The sequence below is a fragment of the Calonectris borealis genome, chromosome 9, assembly GCF_964195595.1.
Source record: "Calonectris borealis chromosome 9, bCalBor7.hap1.2, whole genome shotgun sequence".
NCBI classification, from domain to species: domain Eukaryota; kingdom Metazoa; phylum Chordata; class Aves; order Procellariiformes; family Procellariidae; genus Calonectris; species Calonectris borealis.
In genome coordinates this window covers 22,254,668-22,273,608 of record NC_134320.1, presented here as the reverse complement: position 1 = coordinate 22,273,608, position 18,941 = coordinate 22,254,668, and positions in this window count along the sequence as shown.

The window sequence follows — 18,941 nt, the reverse complement described above, 5'->3', positions numbered from 1 at the left end:
CAGTCAAAAACATAAATAGCCTGAGCCCCTGACAGGGTAAATTGTACAATGGCATTCTAGAATAAATTTATATGGCTTTTTTTCTGTAAGCAGATATTAGACACTAATAATTCTTTGTGAACAAAAATACTTCACTCTTCTTAAGATGGCAATTATAATTTTTAACTGCACTTGCTTCTGGATGATATTAAATTACATAGCCCTTCATGTGCCCATGTCTTTGGTTCCTCAAAGGCAGTGATCCAAGCTGCTGGGTGTGGGAGAGTTTCCGGCAGTTCTGCCTGGCTAAAAGGTTGGGGTTTTTTTAAGTTTTGCAGGAACACCACCAGAGAGATTTATACCGTGAGGTTTCTTAACAGCTTAGCTAACAAAATCAGAAATGTACCTGGAATCACTAACTGAGTTGTAGGCCTGTAGAGATCTCATACATATATGCTAGCCTGGAAGCCAGGAAATTCATTTGTATCTTGATTAGAAAAAGAAAGACAATATTTTCAAAGTTGAAATTTTTGTTTGCCAGAATTGTGTGGTAACAGAAGAGCATTGTACGGGATCGGATCAAAGCTCCAGGTAATGTAATATCCTGTCTCCAACAATGGGCAAAACAAGATACCGAGAAAGAGTCTAGGAATGGGGCAAACATTGATGAAATACTTCACCATGTGCTCCCCCAGCCTCCAGTCCTTTGCAGTTCACAGACATCCTGGGCCAGACGCAGTTTCAGCAACCTCGGTAGATTTATTTCCATGAGCTTGCCCTTGCAGTCCAGCAGCCTTTCTCTAGTGCTCCTGCTTTGTCATGGACAGAGATTACTACTTTGATTTTTGCAGTGAAAGAATATTGTCTCGTGTCTTTGTTTGCCTTCTACTGGGCAAACATATGGTTTCTCCACAATGATTTTAAACTCATTATGATGAATCTGGCAAAGCAACAGATGTTTAACTAGCCAACAAAAGTGATAAAAGTCTCATTCCTGGAGGAATTTCTAATAATTATATCACACTGAGTCCTCCACCTATCTTTTCACCCGGTACAAATTAGTATAGCTCTGTTGATAAAAGGAAACTATGCCAGTTAGCACCCCTTGAAAATCTGACCACTTCCAAATTCACAATAGGGTATGTTTACTAATTAATTTGAAAGTAAGAGATCTTTTAATATTAAATAGCTGAATTTCTACGCAAGCCATGTGAAATACTGGAATACAGTAGGTTTTTTTGTTTTTGTAAAGTCTTTCTCCCTGACGGCTATGCAAGAGAACTTTTTGAGGAAATGGACCAGCAAAGAAAATCTTACTGTCCTGTATTTTATGAGCAGAATAACACATTCCTTTGAACTGTCCTTATTAATTTATAAACAGCTACGATCTTAGGTTGTTCTGGTCATTCAAATTTATGATCAGAATAAAATTACTCTCAATTGAGAGAAGAAAATACCTCTTCTCCAAAGCTTCATAACAAGTGATAAGTATTCACTGGACCATAATTGTGTCTTTCTATTTTTCCTATGCTGTTTCAGGTTTTAAATTTTTTTAATATCAGCATTTTAATGAAGCTTTAATCTTCACAGCACTAAACTAAATTAAAAGGATCTTTATAGTGTTGCTTTGGTAACTAGCAGAAGGGGTAAAATTACCTTATCTGTTTGTTCACCATGTTGCAACTGTAAACATCTCGGTTGTGGTCTTTAATTTGCTCATTTTCACTAAAAAAAAAAAAAAAAAAAGACATGTGACACCGAAACCAGTTATCGCTGTTGGAACTGCAAAGTGCCACAGCCCTCTAGTGGGATCTTACCATGTTAGTCATGGACAAACATGTAGCAGCGAAGCCTTTGCTCCAAGAGATTAAATAGAAGCTAATCAGGCAAGACACAAAGCAGGCAGAGGCAGGTGAAGCAGCAGGATCCATCACAGAAAGTTCCCACCTTCTTGCACTTCTGCCTAGTCCCCTCTAGTTCCTTCAGCAATCTGCAAAACAGTAAACATTAAACATAAACTTCATATGAGGTTCCCAAAGCTTCTTGCAGATAATTAGCAACAAATCTTCAAAATGTACCTGCCATGTACCTGCCATGTCATTGTCCCATTTTATATCTAGGTAAAATGCTAAACAACAAATTGAGTTGTCCAAGATTACCCGCTAAACACAATCCTACATTATAACACTTTAACAGAAACATGCTGAAGACATGAAAGCACCCTTGACGTTGAAAAGCCTATACAACTTGAACTATGAGTTGTGGAGCAGGTAAGAGAAAGAAGAAGAAAATTATTAGACCTTTCTTTTAATGGTGAGCTATCACCGATGAAAACAACAGTAAGCTCTTGTCACCTTCAAACAGAAAAAAAGAATACTTCATAAGATCACTTAAAAAATTTATACTTTTATATGTTTTCAGAGATCTACATGTCTGTTTCTCTTCTTGAACTTTTCTCTGTTTGATTGAATTCACCCTCATTAAGTGACTGACACTCACTTTCATTAAAAAGCTAGCCCGCAGATACTGGCTACAGCAGCCTGAAAATGCAGTTTAACCTAAGCTTCTGCTAGCTCTTTGGGAAGAGCCCTCTAGATTGAGAGTAAGTGAAGAGCCATGCCATCCCACCGAAAGGCAGAAGCGATGTGTATATCAGCATCGTCCCAAGACGTAGCAGGAATTTTCACATCTGTACAGAAAAGCTTTTCCAGCCGTAGGACATAAACCAGCACACATCCCTTCTCCCTCGCTCCGCTGCTGATGCAAAGCCTTTCTAGGTAAAATCCTTTCCTCCAATACTCATTTGCTATGAAGGGAGCAGTTCCCTCTTGAACCCCACAGTTTTTCAGAGGGAATGGATTATATACAAAGCAATATGGAAACCCTTGCGCCTGCACAGCTGATTCCCAGTAGCTTCTGCTGCCAGCCTCTGGCTCCCAGGCACAGCTCACTTCGTTGTCTAACTTCTCAGAGAGGCATCCTCTCTGCAAAGAACACAACTGTTCTTTGAGCACAGTCAAAGATTCACATTCCACAGAGATTCAGCAAAATCCCATAGACAGAATGACTTCAGACTCATTTTGCCATTCAGTTTGACTCTCCATGTGTATTTTTCCAGTGTTCTCAGTAAAGCGGTTGCAGTCTCAAGTCCATCACCATAATTATCAGCTAGGTCAAATGTTCAAAGTTCTTTTAAAAAAAAAGGTTCATTTAGCAAAAAGGGTTTATAACGTGCAGCTGTCCACGACAAAGCTGTCCTACAACTCTGATTGCAACTTAGTTTGAATTTTCAACTTATTTTCAATTTTCAGCTAAATAAACATGAAACATCAAAGCCTATAAAACTAAAGCATATAATAAAGTGCTGTCAAGCTGTGACAAAGTCAGTCTTCACCAAAGATCCATCTTCTCCCACTGAGAGATCCTAAATTTGAGGCTGAACTAAGAATGACAGAACAGGCAGCACTGAAAATCAAAAGTTTTCAATTGGTGAGATTTCTCTGTTTTGTGATTTTGATGGACAACAAAATGGTTGAAAGTTACAACTCATTTAGAGACATGAGAAAATGACAGAAAATAGAAGATACAGAATAAAAAACCTAAGAACTGTCAACCACTGAATAAAAGGAGAAAAAAAGAGACATTTTCTTTTGCATCACCTTATTTACTATGTACTGGAAAGTCATGTGCATTAAATACTTTTGGTCTTTTTTTTTAATAATCTATAGAAAACCAAATTCTTAAAGTAAGCTTAAATGTAAGCCTCATGACACAGTAATTAAATATGAACAAATTATGAAAAAGAAATCCTATCATTCAATATCCACTAAGAGAACTTTTCCCTAAAGTATTTTACCCAACATATCCTACTTAGAATCATGTAAACAGATGAGCTGTATTGATCTCATCAAGAACAGCCTGAACCTTTTTCCTATATAATGGCTTTTTTCCCCCCTAGGAATGTTTGAATGTAAGGAATATTTAAGTAGCACTTAAGCAAAATAAAATTACTCTGTTCAACGCACAAAATATTTCAAAAAACTACCTGTGTCTGTAATCATGCCATAGGCTGTTTGCTGATTGCTAATTGTTACCATCATTTTTATCACGTAGGAAAAAGAAATACCCCTGTAAATACCCTGGAAGCACTCTAACAATGATCACAATGCATCAGGGTAAAGCAGCTGCCAGAAATCAGTCAGATCAATGGTGAGAGTGCAGTTAAGCTCTTTGTGTATCTGTAGCAAAGTATAATTATTTAGAACCTAAGGATGCTTCCATGTTTCCTTGTTATTGTTTCTATTGTGTAAATAGAAAATGAAACCCTCACCAAACAGGGACCCAGGCTACAGAGTGAGGGCAATATGTTAACCTACAAGTAAAGTGCTTTTCATAGGGAATTTAAGGAGCATCTCATAGGATTTAGTATAATCCATGAATTGCAAGAGCAGCCGTGGCCACAGCTGGATTCCACCTGTTCGCCCTCTCTGACAGATGTTCAGGGCCCTTGAACGCCTCAGTTAAATACCAGCTGTACCTTAGTGAGGGAATAGACCGCATTACCACCGAAGTACTTTCCTGAGAATATTGCCAGGCTGCAGGAATTGCCTGACCTGTCAGCCTGCTTGCAGGAATAATCTACCCCAGAGAACCACCTCGCCATCTAGACCACTTCCCCTGAAGGTCTCCCATCAATGCAAATGCACATCTATTGGTCTCAGGCAGAGACTTCCATCTCGGAGTCTGGCTCTCCCTGACTCAGAAGCAGAGAAACACATTTGTTCACGCCAGCCGTAGCCTGATGTGCATTTACTTAGTAGCAGCGCTAGATTAAGGAATCTGTGCTCATTAGGACTTATTCCTACCCCCATGCGGCAGTCTCCTCAGCAGATCCATGCAATGAATTGGATCAGGAAGCAAATCTAGCTGAAAAATGACCAGAAGACACTAAGTCCACAGCGTACTGATTTTAAGCAGCTGAATAGAAGGGACAGCATAGGCTGAGTACAGCTGAAAATCCAAAGGCACCGTAACTAAATGTTTAAGCACTGCCTCAGTTAAAGTAGCTCCCCCAGTATTTCTTCTGTAGCACACTCCCAATAATTAGAATTGCCTATAAAAGACAGAAAACTGACACTGGCATAGGTCTTATATGCAGGCGAGCATCTCTTCTGTAATACACCCCAGTATCCCGGAGAATTTTCCTGGAATTTAAAAACAGAAATGAAAAAAAAAGTCAGATTTCATATTAATATTTGACAGCTAGTCTGTACAGGGAATGTTTTTTTTTTTTTAATGAATGTTACTTTTTTCTATTACCCTTAAAATTCACAAAACAGTATGTATTTAATACAATCAGCACAATTTGTTGTTTTGTCCCTAATGTTAATCTTGTATATCTGATTACTTCTTTTTCAATAATTGAAGAAAATTACCTTGTCAATTATATTGCTTTTTCTGTGCTGAAATATTAGAAACTAAAAGGCAAATTCAGGAAAATCCCATTCCAAAGATGCACTGGACACTGGTTTATAGCAAGCATGTTATAAACTAGACTATGACCATTAAAAAACATTCTCTAAAAGTAATCTGGACAATTTTTGGCTATTTGAAATTTGAAATCTCTCACGCTTTTGCTGCATATTCCTAATCACGTCATTTGTGCTTCTCTGAGCGTAGTCCCCATTTTCTTCTTCTATGCTTTTCTTTGTAACATATATTAGTTTATTTTTAGCTTCATTAAAGAAGTCTCTCAACATCATATTTTCATAATTTCTCTCTTCCCAGCTGCTGTATTGCTGGGGAGGTCCTATTAGAAACTCATGCATAACAGCTTGGTCTCCCCGCAACCTCAGAAAACTGCTCCATGGATGCAATACTTTGCTTAGTAAATTATAATGTGATTTTCTTGAGAAATATATTTCTTCCTTGAGGTAAATGTCGGGAACATAAGATGGTCATCGAGCTTTCCCTTATATTTAAAGAGTTTCCAGGCAGAATCACAGATTATTTTGTTGTTGCTGCAGTTATTGTTTTTGCAGTAAAGATGGAACCATCTGTTCCTTTGAAGATGTGCCAAATCAGTTGAAAATAATTCATTCAGGTAGTCAGTGAACCACAAAAGCTGATGGTTTGAGGATTCTGGAAGGTTTCAACAGGGAACACCAAGTGCACTTTGCCCAGTTTGGATTAGATTTTTTTTAAAACAGTGGACACTGAGGAGTTCAGGAAAGTATTAGCTGGACAAGAGAGAGATCCTCTCTATCTACCTCATCCCATATAAACCTACTATAATAAGAGTCAACAGTTACATGTCATGTGGACATGACTAGCTCACACTATTCAAAGGATAATCATAATTGATGGCAATGACTTTGGTGTAGTCCTGCACGTCAGAAATATACTGAATGGCCAAGTCATGGCTGTTTTATAGTTGGTTTATGTCCCCAGTTTGTGCTCTTTTGGCAAAGATCTGCACTGATGGTCATATCTAGCATGAGTATCAATAGCAAATATCTCACTGATGGGGACATTTGGGCAGAGCAAGTGTAGGGCACCACATGCAGAATGAGGAAAGAAGGGGAAGGAAGGACTTCTAGTAGAGATGTGACTTCAGCACTAATGTCTATCTAGAACTAATCTGTGAGTTTGGACAAGATGATGATTTGCTTGACAAGTCCCTGATAACGCAGACCAGCAGCAAATGAACACAAAAAAATCCTGAGGGCCACCTGAGCCCTTAACCATGTCTATTTGCAATGGTTTTCTGATTAAACAATTGGTAAATTAATATTAGCTGGTGTCTGAGAGAGGATAATTTCTGAGGCATTTTCCAGTATGGGTTTTATTATGATGAAGAAAAGTCTGCATGAATTTATAACTGAGTGGGTTAATTAAATATTACCCCTGGGCATCTGAATGTTGAAGAGTGTGTCTCTATTCTGAAAGGAACACATAATCCTTCTCAGCCTGATGCATTTAATTTATTATTTACTAATAAAGTTTAGTTTATTTGTTGCAAGAATTATCTATTATAAGCATTGTGAAAAAAAACAGTGGCTTAAGGTTTATTTTATTCACTTTGTAAACTGATGGTACATTTTAAATAATGAAAACCTACGTTGTGGTATTCTTTTTTTCTGTAAAAGATTGGAAACAACTGAACACAAATGTGTCTGATATTAAGCAGTGTTTAAAAGCAATGATGAGGAAAGAAATAACATATTAAACCACTGCATAACACCTTCCAAAGCTGTGATGATTGAACATTCATTACAGTGTTGTTAAATAGCTGTTCTATCAATAGTGCTAGCATTACAATCAGTAGTTTAATTAGATGAAGTTTCTTTCATCCTTTATTTATTAGGTTTTCCAGCCACAATAATAAAAAAAAGATTTGCGGCTTCAATAAAGTACCACAATTGCCATATTTCTTTCATATATTAGTAATCTGTTAGTTAACATGCATTTGCATTTTCTATATTTTGGTCATGATAGATCGGTACGTCATTACTAAACACAAAAACAGAGAGCAAATCAAACTGCTTACAACATACTATAATTTCCTTTACAGCTTAATGTCACAATTAAGTAACTACTAAGCTTATGAATCAACTTTACATGTTTGCAGGTCATGTGGATATGTGGTTTACATAAACTACAATCTCTGTAAAAGCTATTATTGGTCACGCTGTTAAAATCATATACCCCTAAAAAGATTTGAAATCATTTTTTATATAACAAAATGAATTTGAAAGTTGTTTTGTCTCATGACTTAGAGACAAATGACTTTTCATCCTGGATAGAGAACAGCTGTAAGTCTACACCGAAACACCAAATTCTCACTTCAGACACTGTGATTCATCAGATATTGAAGCTAAAACCTGTCACTGGTCAAGAACACACTCTCTGCATTATCCTCTCTGCACTTTAAACTATTCTTTTTTAATTTGAAAAAATACCTAGAGCTCTCTCTATATATATTTTTACTTTAGCTGGTTATCTTTAAATAGACAGATTTGGATTTGTATTGTGTGAAATAATCCTGTCAGATACAGATTAGCAGGAAGAAGGCATCAGAAAGGCACGATAAATTCAACTGATCTCGCTGTGGGGAGGCACTGCCATGTGCCACGTGCTCTCCACCGAGAGCTGCTTTAGCGATGCTTTCCCTGGGGCTTTTCTGCTTCAGGTATGGGGCCAGCATGTCTTGCACTCTCCCTTATTCAGGTGGCTTATCTGTGCTGTATACCCACCTCTTTTCATTATGCTACTGTTCTTCCTACACCAGGAGACCTCCTGTTCATCCAAGATACCATCACCCAACATGGGATGCAAAAGGAAAAAAGATACACATTGCTTATCATGCTAATCTTGAAACAAGTTGAGATGCCCAGCCACTAACAGCAAGGATACTGCACACACAGTGGTAAGTATCCTGCAGTTTTAAAATAAAGCAAGCTATTTAAGCTTGGCTAGCACAAAAGCTTAGGATATTCTGAACAGGGCCCTACCAGTGTAGAATTTGGCACTGTTTTAGGACTGGTCGCTTTAGAAAATACTGATTGGTTGGCAGCAAATTTCTGCAACTTTTCAAGGTACTTGTGACAAGAAACTATCCACAAAGAATATATAATTTCCTGCTTGACATCAAAAGAATAAAGAAAAGACGAGCAATGTATATTCTACTGTATAAAGAGAGCCTGCCCACAAACACAGAGTTTGTCTCTGGCCTAAAGTCGGGGGAGAAGAATGGGTGAGCACTACCATCACTGAGATAATGATCCCTGGGTAACCCTACAGAAAAGACATACTTGGAGGTGTTTATATATCCGACCCTTATTGAACTTTATTCAAATAGCTGTTTCAATGGCATAGGGCTTATTTGTGAACAGTCCAAGCCTTCTGCAATGTAACTATGACTGAGGGATATGGTGCTTTAATTTAAACTTCTTTAAGTCATTATGAGCCTCTTAACAGCATATGGATTCAGTTCCAACCCATATCGAATTCTAGTTAACTAAGATTGTCAGTATAATAATTTTCTGGCTGGATGTAGCATGCAACTGGCTAGCATTAGAAGGTTAACGGGCACTTAATTTCATTTCAAATACATAGTACAGTAAATGTTGTAATCAGGCAGCTCTCATTAATAAAAGTCAACAGCCATCCCTTCTGAGCTGTAGTATTTACCCTGCATTCCAGTGCTCTGGAAGTGAGCACTGAATATCTACATCTGTATGTATATCAATTGGACGTCTCTATTCATACTAATTCAATGAAAATGCACACATGCACAAATCACGGGATAATTATGCCACAGGAAAAAAGTTAAGTTCATCCTATAATTTATGACAGTTGCACTTACACAAAACTCAGGCAGCTCTGGAGTAGCAATGAGACCAACCATCATTGATAAAATAATTTGGTTTTTAGAGTCCAAGCAAATACTTAAATCAGAAACCTAATCAACCTTTCTTGGAGGAGGGTTTCCCTTCATATGCCTTGGGAGGTTTTAGAAAAGGTCATTGAAAATCCATGCCCTTGGAGAAGAGGTTCACAGGAAAAAGTTTTCAGTAAACGAGAATGTCTACTGAAAAAGGTGCAGCCAGACTCAGTAAGATATTCTGCAGCAATACGTGAAGCAGAGCCGTGGTACAGACCCCACATGGATTTAAGAGGATGTTGCACAGCCATATGCTAAGCAAATGTTCAAAAAAGACATTCACCCGCCCCCAGCACAGAAGGGAGCGAGTTAGCGAAGCAGCTTCTCCCACATATGCAAGGAGGCAAGTAGGCATGTACAGCAGGAACAATGTTGTACTTTCCAAAGAACACTGAGGTTGATTAAGCCTTGTTGGAAACGCAGAGATAAAACAGAAGGAGAAAATAATCTTATGTGCTTTAGTTTCTTACTATTTTCTCTTTTTGCCAGAAGCTGAATCAGTGTAAATAGCAAGCTTTGTTTTTCTGCTTCTAGAACAAAACACTGATTGCCAAAACACAGGTTTTTAACCTTAACGATGTTGCTGTCCTGTATTCTAAAACACTCCCCAAAACCTTTCTTTTGCTACCGGCTACCTGTTTTGAACCATCTACATATCATACTTGCAATTTTAAAAAAATTATTTAATTAATGTCGTCCATTTGTATGCACAGTAACTCCTATTTGTATGCATACAATTCACTCAGTCTGTGGTCTATAGCTGGCAAATAACACCACTTAACAGCTGTTAAATAGGGTAATCACCTTTGTTATCCACAGGTAGCTTTAATTCAAATGCTAATTGCTCTCAGTGCTCTACTTATAAACCTGCCCCAATGTCAGATACTGTATGTGCCGCACCAGATGGATGTGAGCCTTAGATGGATTGCACTGGCCCTCTGCAGGGGAAAAAAATGAATTATAAAAAACTTCCTACCCTACGTTGCCATGAAAAAAGGATGGCACAAGAATTAAACAATGATGGTCTGTCAGAGAGCAAGAATTGCACGAAAAAGCAACGAATGGGGAAGATGAAGAAAAGGACTGTAGACAGGACATTAAAAATTGTATGAGCTGGTGCTACAGCCTATTTACAACTGAAATGAGTTAACATTCACCATTAGTAAGCTCAGTTTGAGAAAATTCAGAAAGGGCTGTTGCAGATCTATGCCAGGGTTAGCCTAAACTGATAGGAAATGAGAGCTAAACTGCTTGAACAGGTCAGGCGTTTGTAAAAATCCGACTGGAAAAATAAAAGTTCTAGCCTGATACAGGTAAATTCTTATTTTTCCAGAGACTTAATTCTTCACAAAAACGTCCTAAAAAGTTTCTCTCCTGGGTACAAATACCTCAAAACCACACTGTACTACTTAGTCCTCATAGCAAGAGGCTTCATATTATTTTTTTCTAAAATATCTCCAATTCACCCAAGCTCTCTGGAGGAACAGTTTCATGTTGTGTTTAATTTCATCAAATTGTGTGTCGCTGCCAAAAGTGATGGTTTAATTCTGTCTCCTTTCCCCTCTTAACTCCATTGACGTGTTCCTCACCCTTTCCTCATATTAGATTTAGTCATTCACTCTGTTGCTGGAATATGACTCACTGATCCGATGGGAAACTAATTTATGTGGAGGAGAGATGTACGGGTGAGAGTCCGCAGTTAGACTGGATTAAGCCTGGCATGGAACGGTGCCCTGAATTGTCCTGTGTTTCTTGCTGCTATACAGCGAAGTTCCTGGCTGCACAGCTGTAGGTTTTATTTTAGATCCCATGACTATAAAAGGGCCATTCATTCCGTAACGCTGTTGGATTTTCACACTGTACTGGAATGACTTCCCTGCCGAGCTCTCTGAAGGGCTGCTTTTTTGTAGGCAAGGGAGGCCATCCATCAGTTGCTCAACAGCAGAATCTCTTTGCTCACTTTATACCCTTTGATCTGTTCAACTTAGATAATTCAGCTAGGTGCCAAAACACCAATCCAAACAACCCTCATCTCTGGAGGACACATGCCTTCTACCTAGGACCAGGTGTTGACCTCTAGAAATGACTATTAGGACAGGGCTACATTTTCTGGTGCCCAACATATTTTTTCAATTAAATAGGAGATAAACATCATCACAGGTGAAACCTGGCTCTGAGGAAGAAATCAAAGCATATAAAAATCACGTAGTAGATAGATCTGCAATTGGTGTGGGCACAGGTTTCAGTTTTGTTCTGAGCTCATTATAAAGTGTAGAGCCTTGGCCTTGGAGAAGGGAGCCGCTCAAAATTTCCAAACACAAACCTTAAATTAAAACAAATATATTACATAGTGCCCCAGTTCGCTGATATTATGTGCTTATGATGAGGTGAGGGAGGGATGAAAACAGTGACCTATTAAACCCACTTAAAAGTTCACTTTATCTCTAGGTGTCCTGCTTTAGGGCCATAATTGAACTAAACATCCAGTAGCAACCACCACTTTTAGCGAAGTCAATTATTTCAATCATCAAGAGGAAAGAACCACTTGTTTGTTTGACAATTATGACTCAAATTAACATACATTTCATTTTGATGACTGTTTTTTATTTTGTTTTGCATATTTGGCTTACAGGAAAGGAAAAAAAGGGACTAAATGTTTCTTCCTCACAGCCATTGCTAATGTATGGAGTATTCACCCTTTCAGATTTTTTCCTGAAGTGAAACATGACAATGTATGTCTTCAAAAATGAAGGAAAGAACAAATCCTCCCTGTCTTAAATTAAAGTGGATAAGGAAAACTATGGAAGCTGAGATAGGAAAAAAATTGCAAATACTCACAGTAAGCTCAGATGAGATCTTCATCCCCATCTTTCTGGTCAAGGAAGCTTAAGTTGTCAAAAGCAGAACATGAGACAGGTTGAAAATTCTTCTTTACTCATAGCTGGAAGAAAAAGGTACCCATGGCATGAACAGAAGACAGGAATGACTTGCTCTCCAAAGCAAGTTTATGAGATGAGTTGCACAGCCAGCCTGCAATTGCTAGTGGCTTTGCTTGTTAAATGATAACCAGCAACTTCTAAAAGGAGGATTTCATTTATTATGTACATAAACCACTGGCTGTGTTGTTGGCCAATGCACTGGCTCTTCTGATATGTTCTTGTGTAGGTTATGTCTGAGATTCACAAAATGCTTCTTATGGTCATAAAAGGCTTACCCTGAAGTCTTCACCAAGACACACCAGAAATAAGGGGTTTACTGTCAGCAAGTTGAAAAGGATCTGGAGAATCAGAAGCTGAACAATAATGTTTCTGCAATGAGCATGGAAGGGGAAAGGTGGTGAGCTTCTCAGGGGGACTGAGTAGAGGAATGTTCTCCATGTTCTTTCATGACTGTGCTATGCCATGCATAAATTTACCTGCCATAAAGATTGTTTCTTTTCATTACAAAAATGGCATTATAAAAATTCACTACAAAAAGGTGAGATGCACTTTGACTAGATATCCATAAGCACACCTTGTGACAGTAAGACTGATCTGGAACTCCTTGGAGAAGTTGGCACTAGTCCAAACTTGTCTGGTTAAACGATATTGGCTATTGCCTTCCTAACATCATAAAGGTGTTAAATGATCAACACTGGGAAGCAAGAGATTAGGGAAAGAAATCAAAAGAAGAACATTGTCTTTTTCAAGAGGGGAAAGAAAAATATTTAACTCACTGTCTGGATAGTTTCCTTATTCTGTTATTTCACATTCAAAATATCTGTGGTTACCAGGTAAGTCCCAATCTGCTCAGTACAGACTGGTTAGCTGAGAGGCCCATTAAATCATATAAGCACACTTCCCTACTAACATAAAGTTAATGTTGCGGAGTGTATTGTAGTGTCTTGTTGCCAATCACAGACACTGTCAGAAAATAAATTAAGCAACCAACCTCCCTCCCTTAAAATATTAGTCTGTCACTATGCTACTACACTCCCTTGTTCATCTGTGACAGTCCTAGAAAATGCTGTTCTGAAAATAGCTCATCAAATAATGATGTAATTCATTGTCATAATTAAAAGCTATAACATGTTTTTCTTACAGTAGTTCCTTAAAGAACAACTTTTCTTTCAGGGTTTTTTTTTGGTCATTGATATTTACACGTTCTGTTGCTGCAAAAAAAGTCTTTCTGACCTGACATACTACCTTAACAATCTTGTTCAATACCTCTATTTTTTCTAGTTTTAGCTTCTGTGGGTATTCTCAACTTGAGTATTCATTGTATTTTTTGAGAAAAATTAAATATTTGTAAAAGGATGTAGAGTTTGTGTTTTGATAGACTTTTAGAATCTCTTAATAAAAAGCAGTAGGTAGGCTTGCTTTGCCTGTGTGAAAATGACATTATGTCTGGTTCTCTTTCAGAGTGTGAATAGAAAAATAAAGCTGCAAAATGTAGTTGTAGATTTGTGAATAAAAATTAGTTACATGTAAAATTATATTTTAAATATAAAAATAAACGTAAATGTTTACTCAATTTTGCATGACAAAACAAATCAAAAAAGCTGAGTAGATATTTGAATGCTGCACTTTCCTTATATAAGTCAAAATCAATCCACATTAGCATTTACTTTTGATCAGAAATTGAAAACCAATTGGTCAGATTATTTCTTTCATTTAACACTGGCTCTATGATCAAAAGGAAATAATTCAAACAACTTAAAGAGAAATTTTTTTGTCAATTCTCAAGAAAAAACACATAAATTAATAATTAATCTAATTTTTCTTCCATCCCAGAGATCAGAAGTCGAGGTATCATTAAGTACATTCCATTATGAAACGACGGAATTACACAATTTACTCTTCCATCACTTATACTAAAAGATTAAAGATGGCTTGATGTGAAGATTTGCAGAGATGGGAAAACTTAAACCTCTGGGACTGAGCCACAGCTTTTACTCAATTCCTGAAGTCATAACTCATTTTGTTATGAGTCACAAAAGGCTACTGCTATCATTTGTATTACTGTACAAATTAGGAGCCTTACTCATATCCTTCTTTTTCTCCTGCAGATTAACTTCAGTGACTGCTTTTGCTTACACTAACCATATACATCCAATATAATTCATTAAAGACATAAGATCATCTGGAGAAGCCAATCTATTTGAAAGTCTACTGATGGTAATTTTAATTCCAGAAAGCAGTAAGCTGTGTCATGCACAATGTGACATAACAATTAAATAATTGAGATCATTTTGGATACTGCCAGACCCATATTGTGTTTCCCTAGAAGCATATAAGGAAGAATGCATCAACTTTAACAAAAGCCGAGAAAGAGGAAAGACCAGAAAGTTGCAGTTTCAAAGCAGGGTTCTCTCAGATCATCTTTTTTTATGCTACAAGTGTTGGAATGATAAATTTGCACCAGCCAGGTTCAGTGTAATCCTGGAAAAAGCCGTGAAGTGTAGAGCATGAAGCCACCTTTAAACGGGGAACAGGACCTCCACCTTAGCTCAGACCGTGCTGATACTCTGTGTGGAAAGGAGGTTATGGGCACAGGTGTTGGGTCAAACGGTTATTTCTTTTCTATTTATCTACGCATATGCAGAGTCCCTATATGAAGTTGAAAGATGAATTAAATACATAAATAGGCAGGCATAACTTTTGAAAGCGGATACTTCCCGGACATAAGAATATTAGGGATGATGAAAGCTATTTTGGGGGAGAAAGACAATTTTGCTACCTATTCAAAATCTACAGCACACACATGTTCATTGTGGGGTGCTGCCTACCTTATGAGATCCCCTCCTACAAGAATACCTCTGCTATCAGCTCAGGATGAGCAGCGCAAGGCCACCCTATTACTTCTAATTTCAATCTTTAAAACTACATTGCAAAATTAAATGGGGATTCCTCTTTCTGTGTCACTTAGTTTGGTAGAAATGGGATGAAAAGCAGTAAGATCCCAGCACAGAATTTGACCATTTTTTGTAGATGTTACTGACCTCAAAAACTCTTCTGAAAAAAACGGCAAAGCTGAGAACAAAATAAAATTTCTTGGTTGCAATCAAACACAGCAGAGGCGGCACAGTATGAACAATGCAAGTCTCAAACACAGATAATCATGAAGTACCCATGCAACCGTATTACCAAGGCAACAGGTAATGTTACAACGCTGGTGGCTTTTTTTAAGTGCAGTAGATTTCTGATGTGAGGAATCCTAGGTAAATGGACAGATGAGAATGAAATGAGCAGCTTACAACCTGAAGAAAGAAAAACTGATTTGGGGATGAATAATATAATTAAATACACAAGTATATCATTAAATGTCAGAAGAGTTCAGATTTCTGAATAAATTCATAAATAAATGCACTCCTGAATTGCAATTCTATATAATTATGTTTAATAATCTACCCCTGTCAATGAATATGGAGTAAACTTGGCTTTAGAGCCAGTTTCATTTAACAGGCAGAAAGGAGTTAAGCTGTTTTCACTAGTTTTGTTCAAGAAATCTAACAAAAGATGGGACCAGCAGATAAGAGAGACATGACAGCAGTTTTGAAGACTAAGACAGCAGAGAGAGATGAAAAGAGCCAGAGCAGAGATGAAACAAAAAGGAGAACAGAACATAAAGGGTAGGAACCAGGAGACGAACATTTAGAAAGAACGTGAATCGGTTGAGCCACCTCATCATACGGCAGAGTGGGTGAGCAGGCAGATGACATTAAAAATTAAGCGACAAAGTTTTGAAGAGGATTAGACGTCTGGCTGAAAGAATCCCGTTGCTTTTCATTCATATCCAACAGTTCATTAAACTCACTGATCTTCCATTTGAGTATGGACTGCGTATAGATAGCAGAAAGCTTTCACCTCATTTTCAGAGCTGCTCCATCTCACCTGCTCAGAAATATCCCAAGTGGGGCTGCTCACAGTCCCCACTTCTGGAAGAACATGGAGTGGTTTTGAGTCATGAGTTACAGATAGACACTTGTTTGTTATCAGAAGTATTATAAGATCTGGTCCTGGGGAACACTTCACTTGACAATTAATTTACATTATACTGGGCACAACTTGTTCTCAAATCTCTCATGTCCACAGATTTTTGTTAAAATTATTTTATAATGCTAATTGTTTACTAAAATGAAATATGCAAATTGACATAGGAAGAACAGATGCATCACCCAACAAACAGACATCAGAACGAGACTCATGTCTGATCACCCTTGTTTAACACTGCCATTTTAAAATGAAACACATCATTTTAAATCGGGTTGATAAGCCACAATCTTATCAATGACTACTTTCACAAAGAGCGACCCATTAACCCTTTCATTGCTATTGTCAAAGATCCCCTCTCTACTTCCTTTATGTTGAAACTTCTTACCCTGCCCCACCAAATTCAGTCCGTTTCCTGAGGTTTCACCTCATTCTGTAGCAAAAAGGGTAGACAAACAATTTATTTGGTACAAACAGCTGTCAGGAGGAGGAAGACCTAAACCTCTATAGATCTACTGCTAATAGGCTAGAAACTGTCTCTGCTTTAGAAGGTCACTCTTCCCCAACTTTCTCCTTCGCAACTTTTGCTGCAAACATGCTGAGTTGTATAAAATCCTGTATTTTTTGTAAGAGATAAACAAAAGTCTAGCGATAGCTCTTCCTTGTGTAACAGCTCCTGGAGTAGAGGTAAGCTCCTCTTGCTCTAGGCAGTACCTAACTTTGCAAGTAGCCTTTAATATTGATGCTCTTGGGTTATCAGTCTCCTTTAACAAGCATTAATGAATTATAACAACATCACAGATTTCCAGCTCTGTGCCACAAGGGAAGCAAGCGTGTGTCTGTAAACCATCTCAGGACTTATACAAAGGACAGAATGGTGCCCGTGTTCCCCTGCTCCTCAGCCTCAGACCACGGCTGACCGACAACAGCCTCCACTACCAGTGCTTCGGTCACACAGACAGCATACGGTAGCCAACAGCCGTCAACACCACCGTTTTTATGACCCAGGCCTAGGGCCAGAGGGATGCAACAAAACCCCTTGCTGCAGCCAAGCAGTGTCAGTGAACCATGCAGCTACCTGCAGCCTTGCTGGGGTACCAGCAGGTTTTCAGCCGGGGTGTTCGCAGAGATCAATTCACCCAGCATAAAGCTTTGTGCTACTTTCTGGGGGCACTTACAGGTACGGCACCTCTCCAAATACTGTACTGCAGCAGGCTCTGCAGCTACTATCTGAATGACAATCAGTTGCTAAATTTAGGTTAAATCGATTCAGTTATTAAACCTTTGCAGCAGTTTCCAAAATCTGGAGTTGCTAGTCTAAACACTCTTTAAAGTAAAACTTGAAAACTATTACACACCAAGGAGTGAATTATGTTTGGAGGTTAGAATAAACTGGGGAGAGGAAGATTCCTTTTTCTTTTAAATGACAAACTTAACCTATTATTAATCTTCAAACATGAACAAATACTTCCAGTTCCTGAACCAACTGAGAACTTATTAACTGTCAGAACATTAACAGGCATACCTAATACATTTTACAGACAGCTGTTGCTGATAAGTGCTCATGGAATAAAGCATTCAAGGAGACATGATGTGAATCTGGGCATGTCTGTCAAACATCCTGGCAAATGAAATATTAAGAAATCAATCACATTTTGATCTACAGGCACAGAATCTTTGGAGTATAAGAGTAAAAATTGGTTCCTTTCCCTCATTCTTCTAGAAAACCACTTATTTTCCAGAATACAAGACCAGAGATTTTGTACAGTTTTTACAAAACAAGAGGTTTTTTCTTTTTTTCAAGATTACGTAACTTTTCAAATTCAGATTTCCCCTGAGTTTTACCTCTTTCAAAACTGTGCAGCTCCACAGACTGAGACGGCATGATGATTCACCTGGCAGAATGATGCCAGTTCTGTTTAGTACTGTTTACAATTTTCTATTCAGATTAGGTGGCTCTTATCAAAAAGAAATACAAATTCCAACCTGGTTGATTTAAACTTAGGAAGATTTGATAGGTAGGGGATATTCTTTCTGGGATAAGTCCGCTGGGGTAGAAGGAATCTTTTTTGTACTACAAAAGGGAAGAAAAAACTGTATGGTAAAATACTTCAGGAATGTAGCAAACCTATGTAAGTTCACCTGTGAAAATTACTTACTTAGGAAGAATTATAATTAAGAGGGAATCTTTTTTCAGAGCTATGCTCCAGCGCTGCAAGTCTCTCACACCATGTGATTCCGCTTCTGTGGAGGAGAACTCCCCTTCTAACACCCCCAGATTGTAAAAAATTATTAGGCTGCATTGACTGTCATGCAATGTCTCATGTGAGAGAGACGCACGCTTGTAAAGGTTGCATCAGCAACGCAAACATTAACACTGTCAATTATCCTGACTGTGTTATGCTCACCTGGCTTGGTAACATCCTGCTGATTAAGTATCTACAATAATCCACGCGAAAGCCATTTTCTAAAAGAAAGAATTACTGTTGAAGGTTTCAGTAGCATATACTTAAGAAATTAAACAGTTCAAAGTTCTTTATAGCAAA